Genomic DNA, 13,590 nt, shown 5'->3' with positions numbered 1-13,590 from the left:
CTTTACTCCTGCAGATCATGATGTAGTGACATGGGAGGGGTTTACATAGCTGTTCTGAGATGAGTATGTTCCCCAGGTGGAGAGGGAACGGTTGGCCTAGGAGTTTCTGTCTCTCTAGCAGAAGACAGAAACCGTGACCGAGATCACAAGGATGTTCCATGAGAAGGCGTTGTTTTGCCCTGAGCACGTGTCTACCGAGCAGGCACGTGTGAGCCGATATCTGAGCATACTGAGGAGGGATATACGAGAGTTTGTTGAGAACTCGTTGTAATACCCCGATTCTCAGGTATTGATTAAATAAGAATTTCTTTGCTTTCAAGGTCTACTCGACGACTTGGTTGACCTACTCGTCGAGTAGCAGCGGATTGGTCCACGTAATTAGTGACCTACTCGCCGAGTCCAAGAAGGGACTCGACGAGTAGGAGCTGGCATATGAAACCCTAAATCCCGGGGTTTTGCACCCTATTTAAAGAATCATAAACCTCTTTCATCCTCTTTACAGTCCCTTGAGAGTCCAGAAAACCCTAATCCGTGTAGTGCCTCATTCTTGTGTGTTTTAAGCTTTGGAAAGTGGATCTTTGAAAGAAGAACTTGGAGGACAAGAGGCTAGAAGCAAGGAAAGTGTGGGGGACTAGAAATCTACCTCAGTTAGCATCATTTGAAGGTATCAAGTCGTCACCTTTACCTCATTTCTTTCTAGATCTCATTTGGGTGAGGTTTAGGGTTGTTTTGACTTGGTCATGATGATATTGTGGTGTATGAGCTAGATTTGAAGTTACAACTTTAGATTTGGACCCTTCTTGGGTTCTAGGTTCATAAAGTTTCGAGCTTGGTCATGTTTGAAGCCTTCCTTGAGTGTAAACCTACATTGCAAGCCTAGCCTTGTCATTTAAGGGCCTTAAAGCTTTGCATGCACGTAAAGTTTGCAACTTTACGTGATAAGCAGGCCTTGGAAGGTTGGATCTGTAATCTGGAACCTTTGCATGGCTTAAAAAGCATCTGTATGGTTGAAGGATTGAAGGGACTCGGCGAGTCATATGAAGATAGTTATGTACTCGACAACTTGGATGAACAACTCGGCGAGTCAGATGAAGATTGCCTTGGACTCGGCGAGTCAGTCGAATGACTCGGCGAGTCGGCTAGGGTTTCTCCCGACCCTTTGGACACGCATGAACTCGGCGAGTTATAAGGGAACTCGACGAGCCAACCAAGGATTTCACGACTTCTCGAGTTCAGGAAGGACTCGACGAGTCGGTGAACTACACTCGACGAGTCGGGTCAACATGGACTGTTGACTTTGACTGTGGACCTTGACTTTGACCAAGGATTTACTAGTTGACCTCTGGGGGCATTATGGTAATTTAGTAATTTATGGAAAATGGTTTTATGATAACTATAGGTGGTGGAGTTCGTGTTGGCGATTCAAGAGTTGAGCCTATCACTTCAGTGCGACACTTGGGAGGTGAGTTATCCTCACTATATCAACAGGGTCTACGGCACCAAGGCCGACCCTTTATGATTTACATCCTGGTTTAGGATGGTTGCTATGATTATTGCTATGCTAGATTTCATCCTGGTTTAGGATGGTTGCTATGTTAGATTACATCCTGGTTAGGATGGTTGCTATGATAGATTTCATCATGGTTTAGGATGGCTGCCATGATTAGTGATCAGTTAGATCTGCATGACTACTTGTTTATTGTATGTGCACATGTTTATTGAATTGGGAAAAGGGTTGCGGCAGGTCCTGCTGTGTGCAGTAGGCCAAGACACCCTGGGCGGACCGGGTAGACTGCAGGCTCGGGCCGGGAAAATCTAGTCAGGCCGAAGGCCCAGCGAGCGGTCCGAATAGGCTGAAGGCCCCGAGGAGGGCGGTCCAGACGTGCCGAGGGCTCGGAGAGCGGTCTAGATAGACTGAGGACCGGGAGTCGGCCCAGTCAGACTGATGGCTCATTATGCATGTTGTATCTGTTTGCTTATATGTTACGATTATGACTGTATGGCGTTGGTATTTTGGGGGTAACTCACTAAGCCTTCGAGCTTACATTTATCGATTATTGTTTCAGGTACTTCTGATGATCGTAGGAAGGCAAAGGCGTGATCGTACTGCTCCTCACATTTTATGATTTTATGATTTAATTCTGGGATACTCTAACAATATACTATTTTGAAAACAAGTTTGTAATAATCATGTGGTTTGAAATTTTTTAAAAAGTTTTAAATTGGCTCAAATTTTATGGATGTTACAAGTTGGTATCAGAGCCTTGGTTTGAGTGAATTGGAGGAAACACTCATGTGTCTCCAGTCTCAAACTGAGGACAAGGTTATAAAATGATTTTTTTTAAAATGTTTTCAAAATATTAAAAGGAGGATGCAAGGGTACGATCAGTCAGAGCTCGCGGATAGACCCCAAAATACCTTAAGGATTATTTGAGTATGAGATATGATTAGAACAGCATGCTAGTACTAGGCTAAGGATCTTCAGGAATTGCATGATAGAGTTGCCTGATTATATGATGCCTGATAGCCTAGGGTTTTCCTTATATGGAATTGGCATCATTACTGTAGTTGCTTAGTGTATGCATCACGCCTGTACATAATTAAGATCTTATAGCCTGAAAATGTTTGGTTTGGCTTTATTTCCTGTTCCTTGTTTGGTTGTGGGCTTAGATTAGGACCGAGTATTCGAAAGTCTATAAGGTCCAACGTTATGTATGGTTAGCATACACGAGTGTTGTAGGGTTGGTGGAAGTTTAATGGATGGGTAGGTTGTTTGGGATGAGTCCGCCGATTACGAAATATTTAGCCTTCCTCTAGGAGTGAGGCTTGAGGGATCGCTATGATTATATATATTGTTGGGGCGTTGTGATGATACTTGAGACAAATATGGGTAGGTGTAGAAGGTAGTATGGGCCCGTACTACTGAAAGCATAGGACCCATACGTGTAGCAAGGAAGTCACAACTCCTAGGGTTTTGTCGGGAGTTGGTTCCCAGTTCTTTGTATGGATTATCTGATATCTTGTGTTATGTTTCATAATGGTGATGACCAGGCGCTTTGTGAGTGGATCCGGTTCGGGATCAGGATCAGGAGAGAGAGAGGGTGGACAGGGGGCGCTGACAGCGCCCGAGACTATCGGCTAAATGAGGCCAGATGGGATGGATGAGAGGATCGGGGAGATCCCGCATGATGAGGTTGCTGCTCTGTTCCGTGCCGAGTTTCCGGAGATGTTCGGGTCTATTAAGACCGCTATGGTGGAGTATTTCGATGATCATTATGCAGCCCTCACTGAGGCGGCTGCCGCAGTAGCTACATCAGCTGTATCGGCAGCAGGGTTGGGAGCCGGCCGGTCTTTCCAGTATCGGGACTTCGACAACACGAAGCCCCCTACTTTTTATGGGACTCAGGACCCCATCAAATCCATGAGGTGGCTGTCTGACGTGGAGGGATGTTTCTTCACATGCTTATGTCCTACTGACCAGAAGGTCAGATGTGCCCTGAACTTGCTGAGGTCCGGGGCAAAGGACTGGTGGAGGTTGATGACTGGGTCGTATTCAGACGAGCAGAGAGCTGATGTTACTTGGGAGCAGTTCAGGGATATGTTCCGCGCTCGCTACATTCCTCGAGTCGAGCGGGAACGGTTTGCTCAAGAGTTTTTGGAGTTGAGACAGGATCGGGAGACGGTGACGGAGATCACCCGTATGTTCACTGAGAGGGCGATGTTCTGCCCGGAGTTTGCTTCTGAGCAAGCTCAGATGACTCGTTATCTGAGCATGCTCAAGACGGATATTCGACAGATTGTGGCGACTCAGCATTGCGATACGCTTCTGTTGTTACAAGAGGCTGCCAGGTGGCGGGAGCTTGAGATTGAATTACAGCTGAGAGAGCAGGGTCAGGCCCCGGAACAGGCGCAGCCGGCGCCAAAGCGGTCTAAGACCGCTGATTCCAGGACAGGGGGACATCAGGGCCGCACTTGTGGCAAGTGTGGAAAGGGGCACACGGGGGTTTGTAGGTCTGGTAGCGGATGCCGCAAATGTGGCCAGGAGGGGCATTATGCGAGGGATTGTCGTCAGACGGCCCCAGTTCAGGATATGAGGATCTGCTACCACTGTCATCAGGTTGGTCACGTGAAGACCAACTGTCTGTAGCTCGCAGCCAGGCCGGCACAGGCTCCAGCGCCGGCTACATTGAGGATTACTGACGGGAGTCAGGGTCGAGCAGTGCCCCCGAGGGCCCAAGGGCGTGCTTTTCAGCTTACAGCGGAGGAGGCCAGGGCAGCACCAAATGTGGTTGCTGGTATGTTTCTATCCTGTCTCATTTTATTATATTTGTTGTATACTTATATGTTGTACCTGTGGTTAGGTACGTTTCTAGTGAACTCCTTACCTGCATTGGTTTTATTTGACTCGGGGGCGAGTCGGTCATTCGTATCGCAAACGTTTAGTAGGGAGTTCAGTATGCCAGTAGGCGAGCTAGAGTGTCCGTTGCGAATCTTTATCGCCAACGAACACGGGGTTGCTGCTTCTTCGGTTTACCGAGGGTGTGAGTTAGATCTTCGGGGTGTCCTTCCCGATAGACTTGATTTCGATTCCCATGAGGGATGTATGCGTGATTGTGGGGATGGACTGGCTTAGTCGATTCGGTGCCCTTATTGATTGCGAGGGTCAGCGGGTAGTAGTTCGAACCCCAAGTGGGGGAGAACTGATTGTTTATGGCGAGGGCACCAGAGTGGGAGCAGGGTTTTGTTCAACCGCCAGAGCTCGACAGTGTATTCAGCACGGGTGTGCAGGTTATCTAGCGTATGTGGTGGATACGCGAGTCAGGGATCAGAATTCAGTTTCGGAAGTTCCAGTGGTTAGAGAGTTTGCTGATGTGTTCCCGGAGGAGTTGACGGGGATACCTCCGGAGAGGAAGGTCTAGTTTCGGATCGACCTAGTGCCAGGTGCGGCCCCTATCGCCAAGGTGTCGTACTGATTGGCGCCACCGGAGATGCAGGGGCTGTCATCACAGTTACAGAAGCTGCTGGGAAAACAGTTCATTCGACCTAGCAGTTCTCCATGGGGAGCACCGATCCTCTTCGTCCGGAAGAAGGACGGTTCGCACCGGATGTACATTGATTATAGGGAGCTGAACAAGTTAACGGTGAAGAACCGTTATCCACTCCCGAGGATAGATGATCTCTTCGATCAGTTGCAGGGCGCATCTTGGTTTTCCAAGATCGATTTGAGATCCGAGTATCACCAGGTCAGAGTGAGGGAGGAGGACGTGGAGAAGACCGCGTTTCGGACGCGTTATGGACATTACGAGTTCGTGGTGATGCCGTTTGGGCTCACCAACGCGGCAGCAGTATTCTTGGACCTGATGAATCGGTTCTGCAGACCGATGCTCGATCGCTCGGTCATAGTGTTTATCGACGATATCTTGGTGTATTCCAAGACCCGAGAGCAGCATGAGGAGCATCTACGAGAGTTATTAGGAGTTCTGAGACGAGAACGACTATATGCCAAGTTCTCGAAGTGTGAGTTTTGGCTACGAGAGGTCCAGTTCCTCGGATATCTCGTTAACCAGGAGGGGATTTTGGTCGATCCGGCCAAAATCGAGGAGGTTATGCAGTGGGAGGTTCCGAAATCTCCCTCAGACATCATGAGCTTTTTGGGATTGGCAGGGTACTACCGGAGATTCATACAGGATTTATCCAAGATTGCAGTACCCCTCACTCGTTTGACGAGGAAGGGGGTGGATTTCCGGTGGGGCCCTGAGCAGCAGAGGGCGTTTGAGACCCTTCGACAGCGGTTGTGTGAGGCCCCAGTCTTGACACTCCCGGAGGGAGTTGAGGATTTCATGGTGTTCTTTGATGCATCCATCACAGGTTTAGGGGCGGTCCTCATGTAGAGAGGACGAGTGATAGCCTACGCATCACGGCAGGTGAATCCGCATGAGACGCGATACCCTACGCATGACTTGGAGCTAGGAGCGGTGGTGTTCGCCCTCAAGATATGGATACATTACCTTTATGGTGTCCGTTGTACCATTTGCACGAATCACAAGAGCTTAAGACATATCATGGATCAGCTGAACCTGAACATGAGGCAGCACAGGTGGCTGGATGTAGTCAAGGACTACGATTGCGAGATCCTTTACCACCCTGGTAAAGCGAATGTGGTTGCGGACGCTTTGAGCCGCAAGTCAGCTGGGTCTTCCACCCCAGCGATATGTATGAGGATAGCAGTGGATTCTCTGCTTGTGAGTTTGATCAGAGATGCTCAGGTCGAGGGCATGTGGCCAGAGAACTGGAAACTGGAGAGGAAGCCGAAAGTTCTGAGGAACAAGGAGATACCTTTGGTGAAGGTGCAGTGGGAGCATCGGAGAGGATCTGAGTGGACTTGGGAGCCAGAGGCAGAGGTGCGGGAGCACTATCCGGAACTGTTCGCCGCGACAGACTTCGAGGACGAAGTCTAGTTCAAGTGGGGGAGAATTGTAACGCCCCGATTCTCAGGTATTGATTAAATAAGAATTTCTTTGCTTTCAAGGTCTACTCGACGAGTTGGTTGCCCTACTCGTCGAGTAGCAGTGGATTGGTCCACATAATTAGTGACCTACTTGCTGAGTCCAAGAAGGGACTCAACGAGTAGGAGCTGGCAGATGAAACCCTAAATCCCGGGGTTTTGCACCCTATTTAAAGAATCATAAGCCTCTTTCAGCCTCTTTACAGTCCCTTGAGAGTCCAGAAAACTCTAATCCGTGTAGTGCCTCATTCTTGTGTGTTTTAAGCTTTGGAAAGTGGATCTTTGAAAGAAGAACTTGGAGGACAATAGGCTAGAAGCAAGGAAAGTGTGGGGGATCAGAAATCTACCTCAGTTAGCATCATTTGAAGGTATCAAGTCGTCACCTTTACCTCATTTGTTTCTAGATCTCATTTGGGTGAGGTTTAGGGTTGTTTTAACTTGGTCATGATGATATTGTGTTGTATGAGCTAGATCTGAAGTTGCAACTTCAGATCTGGACCCTTCTTGGGTTATAGGTTCATAAAGTTTCGAGTTTGGTCATGTTTGAAGCCTTCCTTAAGTGTAAACCTCCATTGCAAGCCTAGCCTTGTCATTTAAGGGCCTTAAATCTTTGCATGCACGTAAAGTTTGCAACTTTACGTGATAAGAGACCTTTGAAGGTTGGATCTGTAATCTGGAACCTTTGCATGGCTTAAAAAGCATCTGTATGGTTGAAGGATTGAAGGGACTCGGCGAGTCATATGAAGATAGTTATGTACTCGACAACTTGGATGAACAACTCGGCGAGTCAGATGAAGATTGCCTTGGACTCGGCGAGTCAGTCGAATGACTCGGCGAGTCGGCTAGGGTTTCTCCCGACCCTTTGGACACGCATGAACTCGGCGAGTTATAAGGGAACTCGACGAGCCAACCAAGGATTTCACGACTTCTCGAGTTCAGGAAGGACTCGACGAGTCGGTGAACTACACTCGACGAGTCGGGTCAACATGGACTGTTGACTTTGACTGTGGACCTTGACTTTGACCAAGGATTTACTAGTTGACCTCTGGGGGCATTATGGTAATTTAGTAATTTATGGAAAAGGGTTTTATGATAACTATAGGTGGTGGAGTTCGTGTTGGCGATTCGAGAGTTGAGCCTATCACTTCAGTGCGACACTTGGGAGGTAAGTTATCCTCACTATATCAAGGATTTACTAGTTGACCTCTGGGGGCATTATGGTAATTTAGTAATTTATGGAAAAGGGTTTTATGTCTATGGCACCAAGGCTGGCCCTTTATGATTTACATCCTGGTTTAGGATGGTTGCTATGATTATTGCTATGCTAGATTTCATCCTGGTATAGGATGGTTGATATGTTAGATTACATCCTGGTTAGGATGGTTGCTATGATAGATTTCATCCTGGGTTAGGATGGCTGCCATGATTAGTGATCAATTAGATCTGCATGACTACTTGTTTATTATATGTGCACATGTTTATTGAATTGGGGAAAGGGTTGAGGCAGGTCCTGCTGTGTGCAGTAGGCCAAGACACCCTGGGCGGACTGGGTAGACTGCAGGCCCGGGTCGGGCAAATGTAGTCAGGCCGAAGGCCCAGCGAGCGGTCCGGATAGGCTGAAGTCCCCGAGGAGGGCGGTCCAGACGTACCGAGGGCTCGAAGAGCGGTCCAGATAGACTGAGGACCGGGAGTCGGCCCAGTCAGACTGATGGCTCATTATGCATGTTGTATCTGTTTGCTTATATGTTATGATTATGATTGTATGGCGTTGGTATTTTGGGGGTAACTCACTAAGCCTTCGAGCTTACAGTTATCGATTATTGTTTCAGGTACATCTGATGATCGCGTGAAGGCAAAGGCGTGATCGTACCGCTCCTCACATTTTATGATTTTATGATTTGATTCTGGGATACTCTGACAATATACTATTTTGAAAACAAGTTTGTAATAATCATGTGGTTTGAAATGTTTTAAAAAGTTTTATATTGGCTCAAATTTTATGGATGTTACACTCGTTGTACAGGACATTGGCTGAGCTTCAGACCAATGTCAGGCTCAGGGAGATTGAGCTAGAGTTACAGACTAGGGAGGAGGGGGAGTCTCAAGGGAGAGACCGGAGACCAGTGCAGTCGCAGCCGGCGACGAAGCGGGCAAAACCCGCTGATATGAGGGTTGGGGCCAGAAGGGCCGCACTTGTGGCAAATGCAGCAAGAGTCACGAGGGATCGTGTCGGGTAGGGATTTGCTACAAATGTGGCAAAGAGGGGCACCTGTCAAGGGATTGCCCTAAGGGGTTTGCAGTCTGCTTTCACTCCAACCAGACCGGCCATCGGAAGGTCGAGTGACCTTAGCTCATTCAGGGATCAGCCCAGGGTTCCGCTCATGCTGCTTTGCGAGCTACTGATAGTCGACCAGCGAAGGTCGAGCCACCGAAGGCTCGTGGGAGAGCTTTTTGACTAACAGCGGAGGAGGTCCGCGCAGCACCTGATGTCGTGGCTGGTATGTATTTCCTTATTCCTGTTATTTTGAGATTTGTTTTGCTTATATTGTGTTGTATATGTTGGTTTAGGTGTCTAAGCCCATAACTATAATTGGTATGTACTTGACCCGAGAGTAGCATGGTCCACTTCGGGTTGCCTTCACCAGAACAATATGATAGGATGGATAATTGAGAAAGAGGTTATTTGTGATTTATTAATATATTATAAGTATAATATATTAATTGAGAAATCATATTATTTAATTAATATTGGTCAAGAATTAATTTGGAATTAATTTAGTGATCAAAAAAATTTAATTAAATTAAGGGGACTAATTAAGTAAATCAGTAATACATATAGTTTGGGCCAATGATCCATGATTGATTAGTGATGGACTAAGTTTATGTGAGAGTCCATGAAGTGTTAGTCCATAAGGCTTATCATATGGATGATTGGATTAAAGGCCCAAGGAATGAATTAGGGTTTACAAGTTGAAACCCTTGGAACTCCACACTATAAAAGTAATCCCTTAGCTCCAAATTCACGCCCCAAGGGTTCTAAGAGAACCCTAGCCGATTTTGGTGGTTCTAGCCTCTCTCTCAAAGTCCTCCATTTGTTCATGGTGTTTCTGATTTGTTTGAGGCATCACACTTGAGGTGCTAAGCTCTTGAAAGGCCAACAACTACAAGCTACAAATAAGAGGTATTTTTCTAACTAGTTTTATGATTCATGTACCAAATTTGTATGCTAGATAGGCTTCATGCTTTGGATAATTTTGTAGCATGTATAACTAGAGAAAACTTAGATCCAAAGCTATTAGGGTTGTGTGTGCACCATAGGAATGGTATAGTACACAAAACCCAACAGTGGTATCAGAGCCATGGGTAGTTTTCTGTTATATTGATGCATTGGTATTATTTTCAAAGCAAAAAATCGTTTTTTTTAATCTGCATGATCACCACGACGTGGTCAAAGTCTCCACGACGTGGTGACTGTTCAGTGGGCAGATTTTCAGTTGTTCGGCCAATTTTTGGATTAGAATCATTACCACAAACTGTTTTGACTAATAAAAATCGTTTTTTATGAAGAGGTAATGATTTCCATCATCCAAAATTAAAAAGACAATTATCAAATTTTAAGATAATGTTTTGATTATATGATAATTTGATTATTTGTATTGTTTGATTAGAATTGTCTTGCAATAAGAGTTAAATTATGTCAAATTGGTAAATGATAAGTTATATGATTATTGTATTAGTTTATATTTTGATCTAAATGTTTCATGAAGAGATTCATAACTTGTCCTCAAGTTAGGAAATATGAAAAATCTCATTCATGAAACTTTAAACTCTTTAAGTTATGGAATTGCAAAGGTCTTGAAGAGTTTCATAACTTGTCCTCAAGTTATGGAACTTGGAAAGTCTCATACATTAACTCGATAAGTTATGAAATCCAAAAGTTTTGAAGAGTTTCAAAACATGCCCTCAAGTTTTTGAATTTGAAAAGTTTAATTAAAAAGTTTTTAATTTGAAAATATTGAATTCTAAAACATCTAGTAATTGAAAAGTTTCAAAATGTGCAACTCTTGGGTTCATAACTTAAAAAAATTAATTAAATAGTTTTTAATTTTGAATTTTTTATATTTAGAACCTTGATGTTTTTTGAATAGTTCAATTACACCTTATGGACTTTATTAAATTGAGTAAAGTGTTTAATTAAAAGAAAATTAATAATTCCATAAGGATATGGTTTAAGTTTAATTAAACTAAAAGTTTAATTTATTAATAGATTAAATCACCAAGTATTTTAAATGTGTAAAATACACCCTTATACTATATACAATTAAAAGTTTAATATATTATATATGTATAACTAAAACGTCAGTCTTGCCGTTAGTAGGCCTCATTCACGAAGCTAGTCTATAAGGGGTGTTTAAGGAAATTGCCTATAAAATGGCGATTGAATGGGTATCCACTCTTACCCACCGTACTCTTGACTAGTGGAGGGTCGTTAGCCGAACAGGTTTGACAAGACATTTAAATCCTCATGAAAAGTATGATGAAATATTAAGTAACTAAACCTTTTATAAATTCTCAATCTTAGTTACTTAGGAAAAATGTGAATTTGATGTTAACCCATGAAATTGCACATTGCACCTTATTAGTCGTTAGTGGAGCGTGTGTGGTTAACCGACACACTAATATGGGACTAATGAAGGATAGCAATGGGTAGCTCGTAGTTTGTCATAGATCAATGGAGCGTGTGTGTTTAACCGACACATTGATTAGGTGATAATTGTCTTCGAGAGTACCTGTGACAACCCGAACCTTTTTCCGTTTCCGTTATCCTATTTCCGTTAATAAAATTTTATTTTATTGGATTCCGCCAACTTCATGGTTTAGGAAATCATCTAGTTTTATATATAATTAAATTTATATAAGCGATTCGGAACCAAATCACGCGAAAACCCAAAGTCCTTGAAAAACAAATCAGTTTTTGGCTTAAGTGAGTGTACGACCGCACATCTGTGTACGGCCGCACACTTGTTCACAGCTGGTGCCAGGTGGACCCCACCACCGACCATACCCCCAGCCTATAAACACAGGACCCCCACCTTCATTTGAACACTTTTGACCGGAAACTCTCTCATTCTCTCTCTAGAACCCCTGACCGTACACACTAAAAACACCTCTTTTCTTCGGAAAAACATCGAATATCGTCATTTGGACTCGATTGGGAGCATCTGGAACACGTTTCGCGTCGAAATCAGCACCTTTGTTCTTGAGTGTATGGTCGTACACCTTCAAGTTCAGTGACCGTACACCCTGTATACGGTCGTACACCTTCAAATCTGCTTGTCCAGCCGTGCACCCTTCAAGGAAGAGTTCACGGCCGTACACCCTGTCTATGGCAGTACACTGCTTGTCCGGCCGTACACCCCTGTTCACGGCCGTCCACGCCTCTTAAGCGGTGAAAAGCTCGTTTTCTCGATACAATCAAGTCCTGGTAACATTCCTTAACCGAAAACAAGTGTTTTTGTAACACTTTATCTAACGAAATCGCTAATTTAGATACATATATGTATTTATTGATATTAGGATTCTGTTAAGTGCCACGTACAACAACCCGAGGATCTTCGTTTCCAGTCGACGTTTTCACACAACAACTGTGAGTTCATACCCCTACGCTTTTACGATTTTTAATGTTTTCAGGGGGGAATACAAGCCAAACACAAATGATTTTCACAAGTTTTAAACATATGAAATTGATACAGTCAAACTATTCCCACGTTTTTATAAAATATTTCTATATTTTATCCCTTTTGTACTATGTTGAGCGTAAGGGACACTTTTTGGAAATTTAGTTGCATAACGTTCAGAACGAGTTACAAATCAAGTACATAACATTTCAAGCAAACTATAATAGGTATAGTTTGGGGAATTCAATACATAGCTTTTACCGATTCAGATTACATACACGGGAAACATATAAACTATGACAGATTTAGTTTACGATATACATCACTACAAGAGTACAACATTTAATAATTATTTAAGTATAATTATTACTTTATACAATATTCAACGGATTCAAATACAAGAGAACACTACAGAATTACACATAAACTAGATTATTCAGAATTGTGAGACTCTACTTCAAAACTGTGCCCTTAGGTGTACTGAATTAAATCCTATCATAGTATAACCAGAGTCTCCTGGAGGGAGAGCGTGAGATTTGTGAATAGATCTATTCGGGATTGACAATCCCACACCTGAACTGCTAGCTACAGTTAGGCAGGCATGCCTGAGGTGACAAATGTCATTTAACCGACACTTGAAGAACGTCGAAAAGGTCACTAGGTCATATCAAGCATGGTTATACGACTCACAATAGTATAAACTAATCATTTGTTTACAGAATTTCATTCTTCACTAGTTTTATTTTAAGTACTGAAACTACTTTTACATACTGATAGTAATCAGGGTTTTCAGACAGAATTACTATACACACTAGTGGTAGCCAAAGTTTTTCATATAGAATATACTATACAAGGATTTTTGGTACAAGAATTCACATATACTATGGTTGATAGTAACTAGACATACAAACTAACGTTTTTCTATACTACAACAGGATACAATAACAAATATTCATAGTAAATTCTATAATTTCTTAGTTTAGACATCAGGGCCATGTATGGAGAATATTCGATAGGTTGTGGAATGTGTGGTTTCCGCCTCATTTCCTGTTCCTGGTTTGGTTGTGGGCTTAGGGCAGATCCACATAGTCAACAATCTGTTCGAGATTGGTCCATACATGGCTAGCATAAATTAAGTAGTTATAGACAGAACTGATTTCATCACACCTTCACTAAAGAAAATATTGGATTTTCTTGGAAACATTCGAACATTTTCACAGATACATCAACAGGTTTTCATTACAAAGACATCACTTATGAACTCACCAGCTTTTTGCTGATACTCTTTCAAAACTGCTTGTATTCTCAGGAAATCAGTAGACAGGTACCTCTTGGAGTTTTGGGAAGACGGAGCGTATAGAGTCACGTCTTTTTCTTTTGGTTATACTTTTGATGAATAAAAACAAG

Source organism: Lactuca virosa, chromosome 9, assembly GCF_052849685.1.
Source record: "Lactuca virosa cultivar CGN04683 chromosome 9, Lactuca_virosa_CGN04683_v6, whole genome shotgun sequence".
NCBI classification, from domain to species: domain Eukaryota; kingdom Viridiplantae; phylum Streptophyta; class Magnoliopsida; order Asterales; family Asteraceae; genus Lactuca; species Lactuca virosa.
The sequence above is the reverse complement of the archived record's forward strand: the minus strand, read 5'-3'. Positions refer to the sequence as shown.